The 21,479-nt window shown below is 39.1% G+C and overlaps 1 pseudogene; it reads right to left on the bottom strand.

The window, feature by feature from the left end:
• Window positions 1-16,980: 16,980 nt before the first annotated feature.
• Window positions 16,981-17,075, bottom strand: LOC119545004 (annotated as a pseudogene).
• Window positions 17,076-21,479: the final 4,404 nt, after the last annotated feature.

Below are 21,479 nucleotides of genomic sequence, written 5' to 3'. Positions count from 1 at the left end.
GAGCGCGCTGGCGTCATCACGTAGGGCGGTGCGTCCCGCGCAGCCTCCTGGCGGCGGGTGGCGCGTTCTCCGCAGAGCCGTGTTGCTTTTGGCTCGCCGGAGGCGGGGACCTGGTTGGCTGTCATGAGGCACACGGTTCCGCGGTCCTGGGCGCCGTCTTAGCGCCAAGAGGGGTTTCTCTCAGGCCTCAGGGATGGGCGAAAGGGCCGGCGAATGCGAAGATAGTGGATATCTCGGGGAAAGAGGCTTGGGATGATTTGGGGTCTCACAATTCGGACCTTGGCTTGCTTCTCACTCTGAACTCTCCTACAGGCCATTTCTGCCACGGCCGCACTTAGTCTCCATGAGACGACGACTCCCGTTTCTGTCTGCAATACAGATTTCTCTCCAGAGCTGTAGATCCTTTCTCCAGGTTTCTGCTCTGTTGTCCCTCCTGTAGGACTTCCTCACCTCCCCGCTCTGAGCTAGGCGCGCCAGCTGTGTGATCCCCCTGCTTCTGTTTCTAGGCTCTAATCTCACCTTATTGGGAAGTTAGGGACTCTGTCTACCTTGTTCTGTGCTGAATCTCTCAGGAACCCAGCACAGTGCCTAAGACTCTGTAGTTCTCAGACTTCAGTGTGAATCCAGATCACCTACAGACATAATTTTAAATGCAGATTCCTGGGCCCTGGAACTTCTGATTCGGTACAAGTACCTGAAGTAATTCTGACACAGATTGTCTATGGACTGTACCTGCAAAAACACTAGCCTACAATGTGCTGAGTGTTTATGAAGCATGAAAGTCATTGAACTGACATACTGCTTTATCTTAAGCAGCCCCAGATTAAGACCTTCCAGCTTCAGCACATCTTTTCACATGCCTTTCTGGCCTCTTATATATGAAACCGATTACACTCTATCTTCCCACAAGTCTAGGCATGGTGACAAGTAAACAGGTGAAATCGGCTTGGAGTTGAACAGTGCCCTCTAAAATGGAGAGAGAATCCAGGCTACAACTGTAATGAGGAGCCAGTCTTTCCCTCACTCTCACTCTTCCCCACTCCCTCCAGTTTTTAACTGTTTCCCCCTGTATCTGCTTCTTACATCCTCACAGCTCTAAGGGCAGTGGAAAGTAAAACTATTTTTTCCCAGTTCCTCAAACAGAAGGCCTGATCTCAGCTCCAACTATCGCTGATTGCCTTGACTTGGGTCATATGCCAAGCCGGGAATTATGGCCCTGTGGCCAGGGTATGAGATGTTCTGATGGGCCAGGTCTGAGTCTCATGTGGGGAAGGGAATCAACTAAACTTAGAGTGAAAGTCTCCAAGTTGGTTTGGACAATCCTCCCAGAAAACCCAAGAGGATCCATTCAATTTGTTCCTTGATTCATTCCCCAAGTATTTATTTAGCATCCTACCATGTGCCTGCCACTGTGTGATACATGCAATGACTGGGAAGCACAGGGCAATGTGGCAATACATTTCTGGGCACCTAACCCTATTCTAGATATTAGCAAGTGCTATTTAGGCTGAAACCTGAAGGGTGAGTAGAAGTTGGCTAGTTGAAGTTTGAGGGAGAAAGGAATGGATTGGAACGGGATGATATTCCAGGCAAGCGAAACAGCAGGTGCAAAGGCCTGGAGACAAGAAGGAACTTGGTCCTTATGAACTTTTAAAAAGTTCAGGGTATATAAATCTTAGGGGGTGAGAAGCAGCCTGGCTGGAGAAGAAACTGAAGAGCTAGCAGGGGCCAAATCATCTCAAGTAGTGGAGGCCACATTAATTTTAACCTAAATATGAAAAACTATAGGCAGTTTTAAACAGGGGAATGACATGATCAGATTTCATTTTTGGAAAGTCATTCTGACTTCAGAGCAGATAATAGATTAGAGGAGGTACAAGATTAGAGGAAGGAAGACCAGTTAGGAGGTTGCTATAATCCAGGCAAAAGATGATCGTGGCCTGAACCAAGATGGGGACAATGCTTAGAATGAATCAGAGCCCACTAGAGAGGTTAGATATGAGCTAGATATTCTAAAATAAGTAGCTTTCCAATATATTACTGAAAGGGTAAAATGGAAAAAAGAGAAATTCTATTCCCAGAGCAATCATAAGATAGATAGAGCAATTTTTTTAAAAAATTCAGGACTTATCTCCATGCAGAAGTTTAGGCAAACATTCAGTTAGTGTTCAGAAACACCTTTGGCCTATCTGTCAGGGAAACTATGGGAGCTGCATCCCCCAACCCCCACCCCCCGCAGCCATGTTTCAGCCCCTGCCATAGCAGCTTGGGCCAGGCGTGGTCATCTGGCCCATACTGAGTATCTCAATTTGGGTTCTCCCAAAAGCATAGTGTGAGTCGAGGATTTGGGTATAGGTGATTCATGTAAGAAGTAATCCTAGGTAGCCAGAGTAAGAGTGGGAAGGAGGGAGACAGAGAAAGAAAAGAAACCAATTGAGTGTGTTATTGAGTTGGGTACCGTTGAGATAATTGGGGCTCCATTCCACTGGGAACTCTTGGGGGAACCATATAGAATGTACTTCAAAGTTGTCCCTCTAAAGACAGAGGCAAAATATATATAAACAAAATTTTAAAAATGAAAAACTGAAGTCTGAACTGACTCCCGTCTTCCATAAGTTGAGGGTTGCTGCTAGGATTGGTAACCCCTGCACCCCCACTTCTCACAGTCAGCCTGCACCCCTATGCAAGCTGATTGAGCTATGGAGGCTTTGGGAAAAGCCCTGAGACAGAAATGGTGAGGCTGGACTTTGAGGTGGGAAGCCATCAGGGCTTACAGGACCTGCCCACTACAGCTGTAGCTGAAATCAGAGATGGGCCAAGGGGGTGTGGCACAATGCACTAGGAGCTTCTGCCACATTTGGAATAGAATTCGCTCCTGGGAATTTGGAATCGAGACCACGAGAATCAGTGTTCACAGTATGGTTTGGACTGTAACATACAAGCTATGGGACGGTCATCTGCTAGAGGGACAGGAAAAGAGATTATTATCTGCAATACTCTGACTGATGGAATGCCATGAGCTCCATAAAAGAGGTTGATCTTGGAGCGCACACCCATGAGCTTACATCATACCATTTTGACTCTTCTATCTCCTTCCAAAGTCTACACCCCCCAATAAAACCATGACTAACTGCCATTACTGCATCATTGGTTTGGCTTTTACTGTTTCTCTTAAGCCAGTTATGAGTTATCCCATTAGATTTACAGCATTTTGCTCAAGGCTTGGTCAGAATCTCTGAAGCCTTCACAACCTGAAATCAGGCTAATGATGTGCAGAAGACCTACTGAGCAGGCATGCACCTAAGGGTCCTCTGCCATGGGGATTCAGCTTTGGGCCTAGGCCCTTTAGAAACACACTTTCTGTAGATTGTACCGTTTGTGAATTCCAATGCTCCACCATCTGTGAGATCCAGCATCAGTTCTGTTAGATTGAAGTATATATGAAATTGCTAACATCTGTCAATTTTTTACTTACAAAAAACTAATTTCATATCGTTTAATCTAATCTAAGCAACATATGACACTGGCAAGAGCTGTTTTTCTCTGACCTTCTATCTGATCCTTAACCTGCTGGGTTTTGGAGCTGACATGAAAGCAAATACTCTCTGGGAAAGTGGTTTAAAATCTTCTCTGATGTACTGAATGTCTATCTACTTTAGCCCTTCAAACTTCCACCATTTTTTTTTAGTACTAATAAGCTATAAGAAGGGGATATTAGGTAAGATGTAGGTTAAGTTATTGGTTTAACAAGGACTCAAAATAACAGTGGCATAAATAAGAATGAAGTTTAATATCTTGCTGTGTAATAATCCAGGGCTGGTTTGACAGCTCATGATGCAGGGACCTGGATGCCCCCTATTTTGTTGCTCCACCATCCCTAATGTATTGCCTTTGTCCACATGTCCCAGATTGGTCCATGTTCCAGGCAGCAGAATGGGGATGAAAAAAAGAAGGTCATATCCCTGTCCTTTAAGGGCATGGCCCTGAATTTGCATACATCACTTTTGTCTACATGACATTGGCCAGCACTTAGTCATATGGCCAAACATAGCTGTCAGGGAAGCTGGGAAATGTAGTCTCAACCTTGGTGGTCATGTGCCTCTATAAAATCTCAATTGTTATGTCATTGAAGGAGAACAGATATTGGGGAGATAACTAGTGGTCTTTGCCACAAAAGGAAATAAAGGAAAGCTTTTATTATATTGGAACCATCTTAAGCTTGAAGTGATGAAGCAGACGGTGGGTCCATTTTAATCACATTGCAATCAAGATGTATCTTAGCTCATGGAGTTTGGGGATGAGAACAGCAGGGTCCGGTACCAACCTGTCAGTCTCCTATTGTAGCCCAGCTCTGTTAGTTATCTACTCAACAGCCATTCCTTAGCTTCATCTTTGGGGACAAAACTCTGATTTTTAATCATCTGCCTCCAAGTAGTTGTGTCTTTCATGGGCCGGTTTGCAGCCCCTGGAGTGAAAACTTCAAAGGCCTAAGTCAGTGGTTTTCAAAATTTTTAACCATTACTCACATTCAGAACTACATTTTATAACCCAATAAACACACACACACAAACACACACACAGGCACACAACTGAAACTTCACCTTATTATGTTTGCTACACTCTGATACTCTATTCTATTCTATTCTCTTTAAGTTTTTTTAAATGCTGGTCACAACATACTAACTTGACTTCCCATTCCACCATACCATTAATGGGTTATAACTTACAATTTGAGAAACCTGCTGTAAGCCAAGTAAACTATCCTAATTCCCTCTGTGATTTGTTTAAGGCCTGTAATACAATTTTTCATGTTAAAGAAATTGTAAAAGTACCCCAAAGTTAAAAAAAATACAAACGATGATTGCTGTAGTTTTTTAAGATAATGCCAGAGTTTTTCTAGTTAGTCAATTTTACTTTCATCTGATATTCTTGGGAAAATAACTTTGTTGTTATATAACAGTATAATTTGACTAATAATCCACTACTGATATACACATAGAGAGTATATAGCTCTGTAATGTTTACCTCAAAAACTAAGTTGTTTCTGTATAACCTCGAACAGATAACCAAAGATGTTATGATTTTTTTTTGTCTTGTAGAATGTTAAAAGTTTTCCATCTAACCTAGTGTTCTGGTTTATTAAGGCTGCCATTATACAAAACACCAGAAAAGGATTGGCTTTTATAAAAAGGATTTATTTGGTTACAAAGTTACAGTCTTAAGGCCATGAAAATGTCCAAATGAAGGCATCCACACAAGTATACCTTCACCAAAGGAAGGCCAACGGCATCAGAAAACCTCTGTTAGCTGGGAAGTCACGTGGTTGGCGTGTGCTGATCCCAGGTTGTGTTGTAGCTCCACTCTCAGCTCCTGTGCATTCTTCAAAGTGTCTCTCTTGGTTGCAGCACCTCCTTTTGTCTGTGAACATTTTTATAGGACTCCAGTGATTCAGTTAAGACCTACCCTGAATGGGTGGAGTTAACACCTCCATGGAAATTGTCCAATCAAAGGTCTTGCCCACAGTTGATTGAGTCACATCTCCATGGAAACACTAATCAACACTAATACATCTGCCCCCAAAGATTGCATCAAAGAACACATGGGGACATAATGCATCCAAACTGGCACACCTAGTAATTTTTTAATTTATTGGCATATATATTCATTTCCTGAAAACAATCAAAGAACCAACTTTTTATCTTCCCTACCAGTTCCTTCATTAAAGATTTAAATAAAACTTTGATATATGTATGCTGTCTATTTGGATGAGAATTTTATTTCTGCTCTGGACATTATCTGCAACATTCAGAACTTGGGCAGCTACTTTGTGTCCATGAGTGGAGCCATGCAGAGAGGACAAGCCAACATACTGAAGATGGGAGAAAAGAAAGACGGAAAACATCCAAGATCATTGATGAAATAATCAACTCTGAAAGTCACATCTGGACTCTTATTATGTAAGAATAACAACTCTTTTTGTTAGCAAGGTTTTCTATATTTTGCAACTCAAAGCTTCCTTTCTGAAACATCTGTTGTAGGAGCTCACCTGAATAAAAATGACCATTTGATTCATCCAGTTGAGACTTTTTGCTGGTTTATTGTCTACATACAGTGGTAGGTGTAGTGGCACCAATGGGTTGATCGCTGAGCTCCCCAGTCAACCTTGGAGAGACCCTCACAACTCTGGGAAGATTTCTGGTAAAGTAATGTGTTACTGCATTAATGACAGGTTTACTCTTTTTTAATTTTAAATTACTTCTGGGGCTTTATAAATCCTTTTTATTTGTTTTAACATATAACTGTTAGCTTTTAAGTAATTCTTTTCACATTAATCTTTAATTATTTGGCCTTGAGAATTTTATTTATTCTTTTTCTCTCTCTCTACATCCATCAGTGGTTTTAGAATTGTAAGTTTGCAGTTTTGGGAGCAGACTAAGCAAAGAAGAACACTGGTTTTCTCTCCTCTTCCACTCTACAAATGCTCAGGTAGCCTAAGGCTTGGGGGATAACAATGAACTCTTTGGAGCCCTCTTGAGCAGGGGCAGAATGTTTTAACTGCCATAACAGACTTTCCTTGCAGACCTCAGCGACCAGGAGAAAACGCATCTTCTTTCTCAGGCAAAACATTACCTGACTGATGGGCTTTAGTCCCGACTAAGCTATGCATGCTGATTAGACAGCCTGGAAGCTTACTTGCTGGATATACTGTCTTCCCAAGACTTAAATATGGTGATGAACAAACCAAAGTCACCATTCCCCAACCTATAGTTTGAATGTAGGTTCTTAGCTTCCAAAATCAAGGAATAAAGGAAAACACTGAAAGAAATCCCATAACATTTTCCGCCTTGAACAAGTTGTTTCAGAAAATATCAACTAACAATTGGTCATTGCTTAAGTCTCTTTTATTGTACAACAAAGTGCGCTCAGACCTGTTAAGCAGCTTTGTGTTGCTGTGGGAAATAGCAGAAATCGGCTTCTGTACAAACTAGCAGGTGCAATTGTGGCCAATTTCAGCAGGTTTAAAGCAGACAGGGTCAAAGTGAGGATGGTTGCAAGAGTATTTCAGACCCAATTCAACTTGAATATTAGTTTAATGGCATCTGTCTCAGTAGTTTTCTGCCTTCTCAAGTGACACTTAAAGACACTTAAAGTGGGAGGTTGGTCGTGTGTGAAAAGATAGCAGAGCTGCTGGGGCAGAACAAAGTTGACCACCGACAGTGGAAGTGGTCTATCCTAAGCAAGACAGGTTCCATAAAGTCCCGACGGCAGAGCAGAAGGCCAAGGCTTTACAGGACAGTACAATTTTGACCACCCATAGGCTCTGGATAATGATTTGATGCACGGGATTCTGGAAAACATTGTGGGAGGCAAAACCGTTGCAGTTTCAACCTATGATTTTGTGACCCATGCAAGGTAACTAGAGCCTACAGAGGTCTGCCCTGCAGACGTGGTTCCGTTTGAGGTCATTTTGGTGTACCTTAGCCAGGAGCCCCAGGACGTGTTTCACCTGTGCTGGAGGGTCTAATGGGTACAGCTACAAGAGGACATTTTCTGAGCCAGAAGACCGTGCTGAAGTGCTGACCTCTGGCAAACCATCCCACTTAGAGTCCAGCAGCAGACCCTGCTGAGGAACTATATTCTGTTGCTCCCTCAGCCTCCCCGGCAGGCCCCCCATGGACATATGTGTACAGTGACTGGGCTCAGAGATATCCATTCTGCCTCCAAAAATGCCACCACTGTTTCCTTTCATCATCTGATTCAGGGTGGCTTTAGGATCAAGGCATTCTTCGTTTATGAATGGGAACCTGTACATGTTTTTCAAATTCACTTTGATAAGATATTGACAGGGCAGTCCAGATGTTTTCACCTGCTTCTTTATTTGAAGTTTTAAAAATCTCTTTAGGTCACTGACAAAATGCCACCGAACACATGGTAAGCTTCTTATGCTTACTTCCAGAAGGAATCAAGTCACATATTTTTGGAAAAATTGAGGAAGTAGCCTGGATACTGTGGCTGGTCCAGTCTTTCTGAGAATTTGGGGACAGCAAGCCCACGGTAAGAATTATACTTTACAGCACGATCTGATTCACGCACAAACACACCTGTAGAACTGAAGTTTCGAGAGATAATACTGTCTTTCTACACGTTCTACATCCTAACGTTTTCTGTTGTACTTCAAAACACAATGCTGATTGTGACCCATAAACTTAATTTCTTGACCCACTGATAGGTTCTAACCCAATTTGATATACACTGATTTAAGGAACCAGAGCAGAATGTTTCCTTCCTCCTAACGTATGCTTCCGAGGTGGTTAGCAGAGGAAGGATCCTGAGCAGCAACAAGCATCTTTCAGACCAGCATCAGACATGAGACGGCAGGGTCTGCTATGCCGTTCAGGGCCCCCCACGGGTCTTCCTGGGCTCTGTGCAGTGTGGCAGAAGGCAGCCTGGCAGCCTTTAGTTGGGGCTGAAACGTACCTACACTGTCCATGTGCTCAGTGCCGCACGGGGCTGGCGCCTCTTCCCCACCCCTGCAGACTTCAAGCCACCCTAGCTCAAGGTACTGCCTGAGGTGCTCGTGGCCACGCCCGGGCCTGCCCCCCTCCAGCCAGTGTACACACTGGATCGTAGAGGTTCCCACAAGTGTTGATGCACAAAGCCTGTCAGTCTCCCCGTGCTGACCCAGAGAGCTCACGGCCGCAAGCGTTCACAGTACCACAGAGGATGAGCTTTGGTCTGAGATGTCCTAGTTTATCATTCCTCCCACGAAACAGGGTTTCTATAAAAGCAAACCTTTTCCATTGCAATGAGTTTAACTGCGTGGCTGTTTTCTTTCTATTGAGCATAACTCACTATAGTTACTTAAGACATGACATTAATTGAGCTCCATGGCTGGTTTCTGATAAATAACCTGTGTAACAGTTTGGAAAGGAAGGAAGGAAAGAAGGGAGGGAGGGAGGGAGGGAGGAAGGGCACATGCAGAAAGGGAAAGAAAACATTTAAGTACCAAGTCCTGTCCTTAGGCATATGTTAGCTTATTTAATTCCCCGTGAAAATCTTTTGAAGTAGATATTATTTACCCATGTTTCAAAGATAAGAAAACTGAGATTGAGAGAGGTTAGGTCACTTGCTTGTGGAAACAGGATCTGAATCCAGGTTTTTTTATTTCCTTAAGTCACAGGGTCTTTCCATTATACATCACTCCCCCCCACCCCAAATCTACTCTATAAACTCCTAAACAGCTGAAAAGAGAAATCTTAAATGCTGATTTTCTCAGAGGGTTTGGGAAAAATTCCATGTCGTTTTGTGGGTTATCAATAACTAAACACCCCATCAGTGCAATGTTTTTAAATATCTAGGTGAGGTAATCAGGACAGGGAAATTCTTTGATTGGAACTGACTTCAAATCCCAGGAGATTAGAATACTAGCCTGGCTCTGCCTTTGCTGAGGTCGGCCTTGCTCTCTCAGTATGTGATATACAGTCTCCATGACAACACTCAGCCATTTGACCTCAGGTGTCCTAGTTCTCCAGTGAGCTAATTTTAGACTCCTAGTTTAGGCAAATAGTTCGAGTTTATATGACTTTGCAGATTATACAGTGATTGCATAATATATTCAATTCAATTCACTAAATACTGACCAAGCCTTGTCAGACCTAAGTATACCCTGGGAATAGGAAAGATGAATACTTTATGGTCCCTAATCTCAAATTGTTCTATGTGAAGTAGTAAAGATGCAAAAAAACTAATTCAAAGTGAGCAGTGCCCTACTACAGTGTCAATCCACTGTAAGAAATACTTCCACAATCTCATCTGAATATATATAAATGCAGTTTGAGGTTCACTAATGTTCCAGTTTGTTGGAGCTGCTGCTTTGCAAAATACAAGAAATGGATTGACTTTTTTAAAGGGAATTTATTAGGTTACAAATTTACAGTTCTAAGGCCATACAAGTGTCCCAGCTAAGGTATCAACAAGAGGAACCTTCACTGAAGAAAGGCTGATGGCATCTGTAACACCTCTGTCAGCTGGGAAGGCATGTGGATGGCGTCTGCTAGTCCTTTGCCCCAGGTTGCATTTCAAAATGACTTTCTCCAAAATGACTCTGGCGTTTTATCTCTCTTAGCTTCTCTCAGCTCTCTGCTTGTTCTCCAGGGCATTTCTCTCTAAGCATCTGGGGGTCCTCTCTTAGATTCTCTGGGGCAAGCGCTGGGCTTCAGCTCTTAGTTTAGCACCTCCAAGCTTCCTTCTGTCTGCATCTCCAAGTATCTCCAAGCATCAGCATCTGCGTCAGTTCTTGAGCTCTCTTAAGTACTCCAGTTAGCTAATCAAGACCCACCCAGAATGGGCAGGGTCACATCTCCATGGAAATAATTTAATCAATGCTCTCACCCACAGTTGAGTGAGTCACATCTCCATGGAAACACTCAATCAAATGTTCCACCCAACAAGATTGGATTAAAAGATCATGGCTCTTCTGGGGTCCATAAAAGTTTCAAACTGGCACAAATAAACTGACTTTAAATGGATCTCCACCCCATGGTAGATTGAATTATGTACCCCAGAAAAAAACATGTCCTTAACCTTACTCCCATTCCTGTGGTTGTGAGCCCATCATAAAAAGGACCCTTTTGAAGATGTTATTTTTGGTTAAGGTTTGGCCATCTCAGTCAGGATGGGTTTTAATCCTATTGCTGGAGGATGTATAAAGAGAAAGCCAGGGGGAGGAGAGGGAAGCAGGAAGTCAGTGGGAACCCAGAAGAGAGAGGATGGGAAAGCCATGCACTCAAGAATTCCCAGCCAGCCAGAACACTACCAACCCCAGGAGGAGGCAAGCCTCTGAAACCATGAGATAGTAAATTCCTGTTGTTTAAGCCATCCCATTCTGTGGTATTTGCCAGAGCAGCCTGGAAATTGAGACAACTCCAATTTTGAAAACTGTGCTCTAAATGTACATAGGGCTATGGTAACACAGAAAAGGCAGCCAGTAATGCTGCAGGGTGAGGTTGGGGAGAGATGGTAGGAGTTTTCCTGGAAGACAAGATGCTGAAGACATTCTAGCCAGAAGGAAGGGCATGGGAAGAGCATTGCAAATGTTATAAATTATCCTCACCAGTGAGAGTACAGACGAATGGGCACACAGGAGGCTGAGAAGGTAGAAGAGGAGATTTCTGTTAAATATGGTAGATTGAACATATGCACTTTATGTTTGCTCCCTTCCCAAACCCCACTAGAATAACAGTAAAGAAATAAAGAAATTTTTCAAAATTGAGATATTTTAACAGAAATCAGTCAGGGCCACTCTCTTTGCACTTCAACTTGCTCTCTGTTGTACTTCTCTTATTAGGTGGTGTTCCAGTTTCCTAATGCTGCCATTTTGCAAAACACAAGAAATGGATTGGCTTTTATAAAGTGGGTTTATTTGGTTACAAGGTTATGGTCTTAAGGCCATAAAGTGTCCAAGCTAAGGCATCAACAATAGGGTACCTTCACTGGAGAAAGGCCGATGGCATCCAGAAAACCTCTGTTAGCTTGGAAGGCACTTTCAGCTCCTTTGTGTTCTTCAAAGTGTCTCTCATGGCTGTAGGACTTCCTTCTGTCTGTGAACACTTTTATAGGACTCTAGTGATCCAATTAAGACCCATTCTGAATGGGCGGGCTAACACCTCCATGGGAATTATCTAATCAAAGGTCTTGCCCTGAGTTGGTTGAGTCACATCTCCATGGAAACAATCAAAGGATTCCAACCATTTATATGGCTCCACTGATCAAGGCCCACGCTGAATGGGTGGGGTCACGCCTCCATGGAAATATCTCATCAGAGTCACCACCTACAGTTGGGTGGGGCGCATCTCCACAGAAACACTCAAGGAATTACAATCTAATCAACACTGATAACGTCTGCCCACACAAGATTACATCAAAGATAATGGCATTTGGGGGACACAATATATTCAAACTGGCACACTTGATATAATGTTTTTAAGGCTCATTCACATTCTAGAATGTATGACTATTTTATCCCTTTTTTATAAGTGAATAGTATCCCATTGTATGGATATATCACATTTTGTTTAAGAAGGACATTTAGATTGTTTCCACTTTTTGGCTATTAGAATAATGCTGCTATGACTATATGAGTTCAAGTTTTTAAAGAAATATTTTTATTTTAGTAATATACAACCCAAATTTTCCCCACTTTAACCACATTCAGATACATAATTCAGTAGTGTTAATTATACTCACAATGTTGTGTTACTTTCACCATCCTCTGCTTGTGGAGATATATTTTTCAGTTCTCTTGGGTGTATACCTAGGAGTGGAATTGCTGGGTGTGGTAGGTTGAATTATGTACCCCCAAAACACGTTTTTTATCTTAATTCCTGTCCCTATGGGTGTGAACCCTTTGTAAATAGGTTGTTTTGAAGATGTTATTTTTTAATTAAGGTGTAGCCAACTGACCTAGGCTAGGCCTCAATCTGGATAACTGTAGGCCTTATAAAGAGAAATCTATAGGGAGGAGCCAGAAGCCAGAAGTCATGGAAACCAAAAGAGCAGAGAGAAAGGAGAGAACATTGTCATATGACAGGAAGCAGAGATACAAGCCAAGGAACCCCAAGGAATTGGCAACCCAGCATCTGAACACTACCAACTTTGGGAGGAAGCATGACTTCTAGCCTCCAAACTCTGAGACAAAAGATTCCTGTTGTTTAAGCCAAAACTATTTGGCGATACTTGTGGTAGCAGCCCAGAAAAACTAAGAAACTGGGTCTTATGGTAGCTCTATGTTTAATTTTTTGAGGAATTGCCAAACTATTTTCAAAGCAGCAGAAGATTTTACATTGCCACTAGCAATTTTTGGGTTTGAAGGTTGCAATTCTCCACTTTTCTGCTAACAACTATTATTGTCCATAATTTTCATTATAGCCATCCTGGTGGGTATGAAGTGGTATCTTGTAGTTTTGATTTGCATTTCCCTAATGACTAATGATGTTGATCTTTTCAATGTCTATTCAAATATTTTGCTCATTTTAAAATTGGATTCTTTGTCTTTTCATTGTTAAGTTGTAAGACTAATTTATATATTCTGGATACTAGCCCATTATCATATATATGATTTCAAATATGTTCTCCCATTCTGTGGGTTGTCTTTTCCCTTTTTTGCTAGTGATGTTTGAAGCACAAAAGTTTTAAATTTTGACAGAGTCCAATTTATCTAATTTTTCTTTTGTTACTTATGCTTTTAGTGTCATATCCAAGAAACCATTGCCCAATTTGGGGTCATAAAGGTCTACTTCTATGTTTCCTTCTAAGAGTTTTGTGGTTTTAGTGGTTACATTTAGGTCTGTGATCCATTTTGAGTTAATTTTTGCATTTAGTGTGAAATAGAGGCCCAACTTCATTCTTTTACATGTGGATATATAGTTGTCCCAGCACCATTTGTTGAAAAGACTATTCTTTACTATTGCATGGACTTGGTGCCCTTGTAATCAATTAATTGACCATAAATGTAAGGTTTATTTCTGATCTCTCAATTCTATGCTATTGATCTATATGTTTATTCTTATATCAGCACCACACTGTCTTTATTACTATAGTTTATAGTAAGTTTTGAAGTTGGGAAGTATGATTCCTCCAACTTTGTTCTTTTTCAAAATTGTTTTGGCTATTATGGGTCCCTTATTTTTCTATATGAATTTTAGGATCAGCTTGTCAATTTCTGCAAAAAAAAAAAAAAAAAGGCAGCTGGAGTTTTGATAGGGACTGTGTTGAACTGAATATCAGTTTGAGGAGTATAGCCATTCTAACAGTATTGAGTCATACAATCTACAAACATGAAATGTCTTTCCATTTAATTAGGTATTCTTTAATTTCTTTCAATGATGTTTTATAGTTTTCAATGTTCAAGTCTTGCACTTCCTTCTTAAATATATTCCTAATATTGTTTTATTTTATCATAAATAGAATTATTTTCTTAATTTCGTTTTCAGACTGTTTATTTCTAGTAAGTAGATATACAATTGATTTTTCTGTATCTTATATCCTGCAAATTTGCTGAACTCATATGTTAGTTCCAATAGTTTTTGCATGAGAATTCCTTAGGATTTTCTATATAAAATCATGTCATCTGCAAATAGAGCTAGTTCTACTTTTCCTTTCCAATTTGGTGCCTTTCATTTCATTTTCTTGCCTAATTACCCTGGATCAAACCTCTATTACAGTGTTGAATAGAAGTAGTGAGAATGGATATCCCTGTCTTTTTCCTGATCTTGGAAGGCATCTAGTCTTTCATGATTAAGTATGATTTTAGCTGTGGGTTTTCCATAGATGGACTTTATCAGATTGAGGAAGTTCTCTTCTAATCCTAATTTGTTGAGTGTTTTTACCATGAAAGAGTGTTGGATTTCTCCAAATGCTTTTTCTGTGTCTATTGTGATGATGATGGCGTTTCTGACCTTTATTCTATAATGTGGTATATTACAATGATTGATTTCCATATGTTAAACTAACATTGCATTCCTGTGATAAACCCACTTTGTCATGATATGTAATCCTTTTCATATGTTACTGGGTTTGGTTTGCTAGTATTTTGTTGAGGATTTTTGCATCTATGTTCATAAGGGATGTTGGTCTAGAGTTTTTCTTTGCTTGTGATGCCTTTGTCTGATTTTGATATCAGGGTAATACTGGCTTCAAAGAATGCATTGGGAATTGTTCCTGTGACTTCTGTTTTTTGGAAGAAACATGAAGAATTAGTATTAATGTTTTTTTAAACACTTGGTAGAATTCATCAGTGAAGCCATCTGGGCCTGAGCTTACCTTTGTGGAAAGTTTTTTCTTTTTTTTTTTTTAATTACTTATTCAGTGTTTTTACTTTGCTATAGGTCTATTCAGATTTTCTATTTCTTCTTGAGACGGTTTTGGTAGTTTGTGTCACTCTAGGAATTTGTCCATTTCATCTAGGTTATCTAATTTGTTAGCATACAATTGTCCATGGCATCCCTTTATAATCCTATAATTCTTTTATTTCTGTAAGGTAGGTAGTGATGTCTCCTCTTTCATGTCTGATTTTAGTAATTTCAGTCTTCTTTCTTTTTTTCTTGATCAATATAGCTAAAAGTTTGTTAATTTTGTTTGTTCTTTCAAGGAACTAACTTGGTTTTGTTGATTCCCTCTTTTGTTTTTCTATTCTCTATTTCACTTATTTCTTCTCTAGTCTTTATTATTTTCTTCCTTCTTCATTTGGTTTAGTTTGCTCTTTTTTTCTGGTTCTTTTTTTTTTTTTTCAAAGACAGAAATTGTTTAATGCTACTGGAGCAGCGAGAGATCCAATGGCCTATCAGCCCAAAAATCTGTCTCCTTGATTCTAAGGAGTTCAGGGTTTTTAGGGATTCAAACAAAGTGGGGATGGATTATAATAGAAAGTATACACAGGGCTGAGACTAGTCTAGAGTAACCATTACAATAGAAAGTATACACAAGGCTGAGACCAGGTTTCCAGTTTCTTAAGGTAAAATGTTGTCTTATTTATTTGAGATCTTTCTCTTTTTTTCTTCTTTTTAATATAAGCATTTACAGCTATAAGTTTCCTTCTTAAAAAAACAGGATTGTACAACACAATGAACTCTATTGTAAATGATGGACTATAGGTAACAGTACAATTATAAAAATGTTCTTTCATGAATTATAGCAAATGTAGCTCACTAACACAAGGTGTTAATAATAGGGTGGTATATGGGAACACTGCATTTAAAAAATGCATGATATTTCTGTAAACCTACAACTTTTCTAACAAAAAAAAGTTAATAAAAACATTTCTAAAAGATTTTTCTTCTAAGTACTGCTTTAGCTGTGTCTAATGCATTTTGAAAGGATGTTGGGTTTTCTATTTTCATTCATCTCGAAGTAATTTTTAATTTCCCTGTGATATCTTCTTTGACCTATTGGTTACTTAGGCATGTGTAATTTAATTTTCACGTATTTGTGAATTTCCCAAATTTCCTTCTGTTATTGAGTTCTAATTTCATTCCATTGTAGCCAAAGTACATGCTTTTTAATTATTTCAAACCTTTTAAACTTATTGATACTTGTTTTATGTCCTAATATAGAGTCCATCCTGGAGAATATTCCATGTTTTTTTGCAAAGAATGTGCAATTTCCTGTCATTTGTTGAAGTGTTCTATGGATGTCTATTAGGTCTAGTTGGGGTATAATATCATTCATGTCTTCTATTTTCTTGTTGATCTTCTGCTTACTTGTCCTATTCATTCTTGAAAGTGGGATTTTGAAGGTCCCAATTGTTATTATTGAATTGAATTTCTTCCTTCAATTCTGTCAGTTTTTGCTTCATGTGTTTTGGGATTCTATTGTTAGATGCATAAATGATTGTAATTGTTTTGTCTTCCTGATATATCGTTATAAAATGTACCTCTTTGTCTCTAGTAACCATTTTTGTTTTAAAATCTATTTTTTATGCTATTAGTATAGCCACTACACCTCTCTTTTGTGTTCTTTTTACATGGTATATCTTTTTCCAACCTTTTATTTTCAACTATTTGTTTCTTTGATTGTAAAACCAGTATATAGTTGGATCATTTTTGAAAAAAATCAATTTTGCTTTCTGAGTTTAGCCCATTTATATGTAATGTAATTATTGACAAGTTCAGATTTACATCTCTTCCATTTTAAAATTTGTTTTCCCTTTTTTCATGTTTTTTAACAAAATTTTATTTACAAGTGTAACAACAATCATTAATAACATGAATTAGAAGCCCACTTGCTTAATTTACAAATATCATTGTTTGAATTTCTTGGTCTTAGTTTTTTTGAATAACTGATTATTGCTATCATAGAAGTAACCTTCCACTTGGAGTGATATCTACATGTTTTTTGGGAGAAGTATGATTATTTCCATTGCTAATGATTAAATTTGCATCTTCCATTGAGATTCGTAAAATTAAAATACTTGTAATTTTACAGAAAAATATGGAATGTTTCATTAATTTGCATGTCATCCTTGCAGAGAGGCCATGCTAATCTTTGTATCATTCCAATTTTAGTATATGTGCTATTATTTTTCTGTATGTCTTAAATCTCTTTTGTTCCTCTGTTCCTCTGTTACTACCTTCTTTTGTGTTAAATAGATATTTCATAGAATATCATTTTAGTTCCCTTGTTGTTTCTTTTACTTTTTGTTTGTTTGTTTGTTTGTTATTTTCTTAGTGGTTGAGAGTACAATTACATCTTAATTTAAAACAACCATGTATTGATTAATACCAACTTAATTTTAATAGAATACAAAAACTTTGCTCCAGTTTAGCTCCATCCTGCCCCTTTTCCTTTATACTATCATTGTCATACAAATTACATTAAAAGGCCATCAATACAGTTTTATAACTTTTGCTTTATGCAGTGGTATTTTAAATCATATAGAAAAAAAGTGTTGAAAACAAAAATAAATTTACATTCTTTTATATTTACCTATGAATTGACCTTTACTGGTGCTTTTTATTTCTTCGTGTGGATTTTATTTCAGCCGGAAGGACTGTATTTAGTATTTCTTATAGGGCAGACCTGTTAGCAATGAATTCTCTCTGTTTCTGTTGATCTGGGAATGTTTTAATTTATTCTTCTTTTGGCAGATAATTTTGGTGGATATAGAAGTTTTGGTCAACAATCTTTCTTTCAGCACTTCAATTATATCAATCCACTTCCTTCTGACCTCCATGGTTTCTGATGAGATGTCAGCTGTAAATCTTATTGATGCTCTCTTGTACATGATTCTCTTAGTGCTTTCAAGAGTCTTTGTCTTTGTCTTTTGACAATTTCACTAAGATGTGTTGTGTGTGGATCTCTTTGAATTTATCCCATCTGGAGTTTTTTGAGCTTCTTAGATGTGACAATCAATGTTTTTCATCAAATTTGGGAAGCTTGGGGCTATTATTTCTTCAAATATTCCTTCTGCCTCTTTCTCTTCTCTCCTTCTAGGAATCTAATTATGTATACTTGACATTGTCCCACAGGTCTCTGAGGCTCTGTTCATTTTTCTTCGTTCTTTTTTTTTATGCTTCCTCAATCTGGCTAACCTCAATTGACCTTTCTTAATGTTCACTGATTCTTTCTTCTACATACAAGTTCACATCTGCTGCTGAACCTCTCTAGTTGACATTTTCATTTCAGTTATATTCTTTTCATTCCAGAATTTCTGTTTGGTTCTTTTTTATCAGTTCTATCTCTTTACTGATATTCCCTACTCAGCAAGACATCATTCTCATGCTTTAATCCTTTAGACATGGTTTTCTTTAGTTCTTTGAAGATATTCATAATAGAAGACTTAAATTATTTGTCTACAAAGTCCAACATCTGGGCTTCCTCAGGAACAGTTTCTATTGACTGATTTTTTAATGTGTATGTGCCATACTTTCCTATTTCTTTTCTTGTCTAGTAATTTTTTGAAAGTGGGCATTTTTAATATTGATACTGGACATTTTAAAGAATATAATGTGACAATTCTGGAAACAAATTTATTCCTTCCCATGATTTGTTGTTTTTGTCATTTGTTGTTGTTGCTGTTGCTTTTGTTCATTTGTTTAGTGGTTATGGTAGACTGAATTTTGTATCCCAACAAAGTACCTCTTCTTATTCTCCATCCACATTCTTGTGGGTGTGAATCCATTTATAAACAAGACCTTTTAAAGATGCTATTTTTAGTTAAGGTGTGACCCAACTGAATCAGGGTGTGCCTTAAACCATATTTGGACACAGTGAGCCAGAGAAAGTCACACAGAGAGGAGCAAGAAGTCAGAAGTCAGCTGAAACTGAAAGAGAAGACATAAGGAGAAATTGCATGTGATGGGAGATGCAAGAGATGCAAACTGAGGAACCCCAAGGATTGTGATAAGCCTATGCCAGAACAGTAAGACTTCAGGGAGAAAGCATTACATTGCCAATGCCTTGATTTTGGACTTCTAGCCTCCAAAACCATGAGCCAGTCATTTCCTGATTTAGGCCACCCATCATGTGTTATTTGTCATAGCAGCCTGGCAGACTAAGATATTGTTTATTTCTGGATGAATTTTCTCAAGTCTGTATTCTTTGCTGTGTGTGATCACTGAAGTCTTTGCCTGGTTAGCTTAGTTGTTTGATAATGTTTGAATAGAGATTTCCTTAAATCCCTTGAACCAATAAGTCTTTCAGTGTTTGCTGAGGGGCTCTGTGTACATGTGGGGACTGGCATTCAATGATCCAGCTGGAAGTTTACAATTCTGCCTTAGCCTTCCCTTTCTTCTTGCAAAGCGCCTCAAGGTCAGCAAGAGGTAAGAGATTAGGGCCTTTTTAGATAATTCCTGTACATATGCACAGCTTTGCATATGTACATGCCCTGCAAGAATATGTGGGAGTTTTTCAAAGTTCCCTATGGATACTTCATTGCTCAGTTTTTCCTTTAAAATTTTTTGGTCACCTTCTTGTTAGCCACACTGGTAATGCTATCACAGGCAGATGCATTGTTAAACAATTACTGTTGGTTATTTTGACAAATGCCTTGCTGATAAAAATGTTCATACAGAAAGGAACTCTGAGTCAGGCCAAATAAAGATAAACTCTGAGAATGGACCTTTCGAGTGTGCTGCCAGACACAATAGCGACAATTCTCTATGGATGAGACCTTTCAGGTGCTCCAAATTCATTCTGTCCTCTCAGTGGCAACCAGGCTGCTGATTTTCACATCTACTATAGTTGCAAAGCTGTTGGTTTTTGAGACTACTCCAGAGTTAAGGAGAGGAGAATGGGATTAGAGCAAGCTAAAATACTACAAGGCTCAGCATTCTTACCAAGATCCAGCCTTTTTTCTTGAATAAACACTCTTCAGATTGTTGACAGTCTTTATCTAATTTCCAGAGTTCTGAAAAAGTTTATTTTGACTGTTTTTGCCAGTGTCCTTGTTGTTTTTATAGAGAAGAAGATTTTTGGATGTCCTTACTCTGCCATTTCAAAAGTGCTCCATTATGTCCTTTATTCTTAAGAAGACCCCCAACTTGCATAAGCTTCACATCCCACAGCCTGAATCCTCCTCTACTTTGGGAAAAAACTATTCAGTGGCAAAATAGTGTGATGGTAAAAAACAAAGATGCTTGTTTTCAAATTCCAGCTCTGGCACCTACTGCTGTGTGACTGCTCTGTGCCTTGGATCTGTTTTAGTTTGCTAAGGTTGCTGAAATGCAATATACCAGAAATGGGCTGGCTTTTAATAATGGGTATTTATTAGTTTACAAGAATACAGTTCTGAGGTTATGAAAATGTCCAAATCAAGGCATCAACAGGCGATCTGGTGATCCTGGACTCCTCTGTCACACGGCAAAGCACATGGCAATGTCAACTGGTTCTTCTCTCCCAGGTTTTGTTACTTTCAATTTCTGGCTGCTTCATCTGTGGATTTCTTTCTGAGCTTCTGTTCCTGTCCTTCTCTCTCAGCTTCTGTCTTTATCTCTGTCTTCTGCCTGTGTTTCTCTCTCTGTTTGTCATCTTCTTATAGAGGACTCCAGTAAGAGGATCAAGACCCACCTGGGAATGCCTCAACTGAACCTAATCAAAAGGGCCCACTCGCAATAGGTCTACACCCACAAAAATGGATTAACTCTAAGTACTTGATCTTTTGGGGTACATAACAGCTTCAAACCATTACACAGGGATATTAATAACACCTATTTCATAGGGCCATATTGAGGATTAAAGCACTTAGAACAGTGTCTGGCACATAGTAAATATCATTTACTAGAAAGCATCATTTACTAGAAAGTCCTTATAATTATTGTGCAGTTCGTGGCTCAGCATATTTACATAGTCATGATAGTGTAAATGGTGAATGCTGACTTAAACAAAAATTGTAATATAATTCTTTAGGAAGGATGAGAAAAAGGAAAGTGTGTTGGCGGAGTGGAGGAGCAAATTTTCATCTTATTTAGTAGGAATTCAGTATATAATATCTAGAATTTAAAAATCAAGAAATGGTAGTACAAATATGATATTTAGAAATTTTGAGGAAAATGCCAGAGACACAGCTAATGTGTTGAAAGAGGTTATCTCTGGAAGAGCAGGGACAACTGTTTCTTGTTTTAAGCTTTGTAGTAGTATTTGATATATCGTATTGAAATTATATTATATTTTATATATTACTTTGGCTATAATAAAATAGAAGGAAGGCAGGAAAGAAGGACAGAAGGAAGTTGGTCATAAAATCCTTCTGTGCCCTTCTTTGGACTTTAAACTAACTCACCGAGAGTAAGGAGACATTAAAGCTCTTTAAGGCTTAAACTATGTTTTCACAAGGTAACTGCGGCCAAAGTGCATGAGATGGGCTGGAGAGGGGGGATAGTGGAGACTGGAAGTTCAGATAGGGGCCCTGCAATAACCCAGGCTGGGTGATGGCTGTTAGGGTGGAGCAGATACTTCTGAGGCAGACTCTACAAGGCTCAGTGACT

Source organism: Choloepus didactylus, chromosome 9 (assembly GCF_015220235.1).
Source record: "Choloepus didactylus isolate mChoDid1 chromosome 9, mChoDid1.pri, whole genome shotgun sequence".
NCBI classification, from domain to species: Eukaryota; Metazoa; Chordata; class Mammalia; order Pilosa; family Megalonychidae; genus Choloepus; species Choloepus didactylus.
This window is presented reverse-complemented; position numbering and strand designations above follow the sequence as displayed.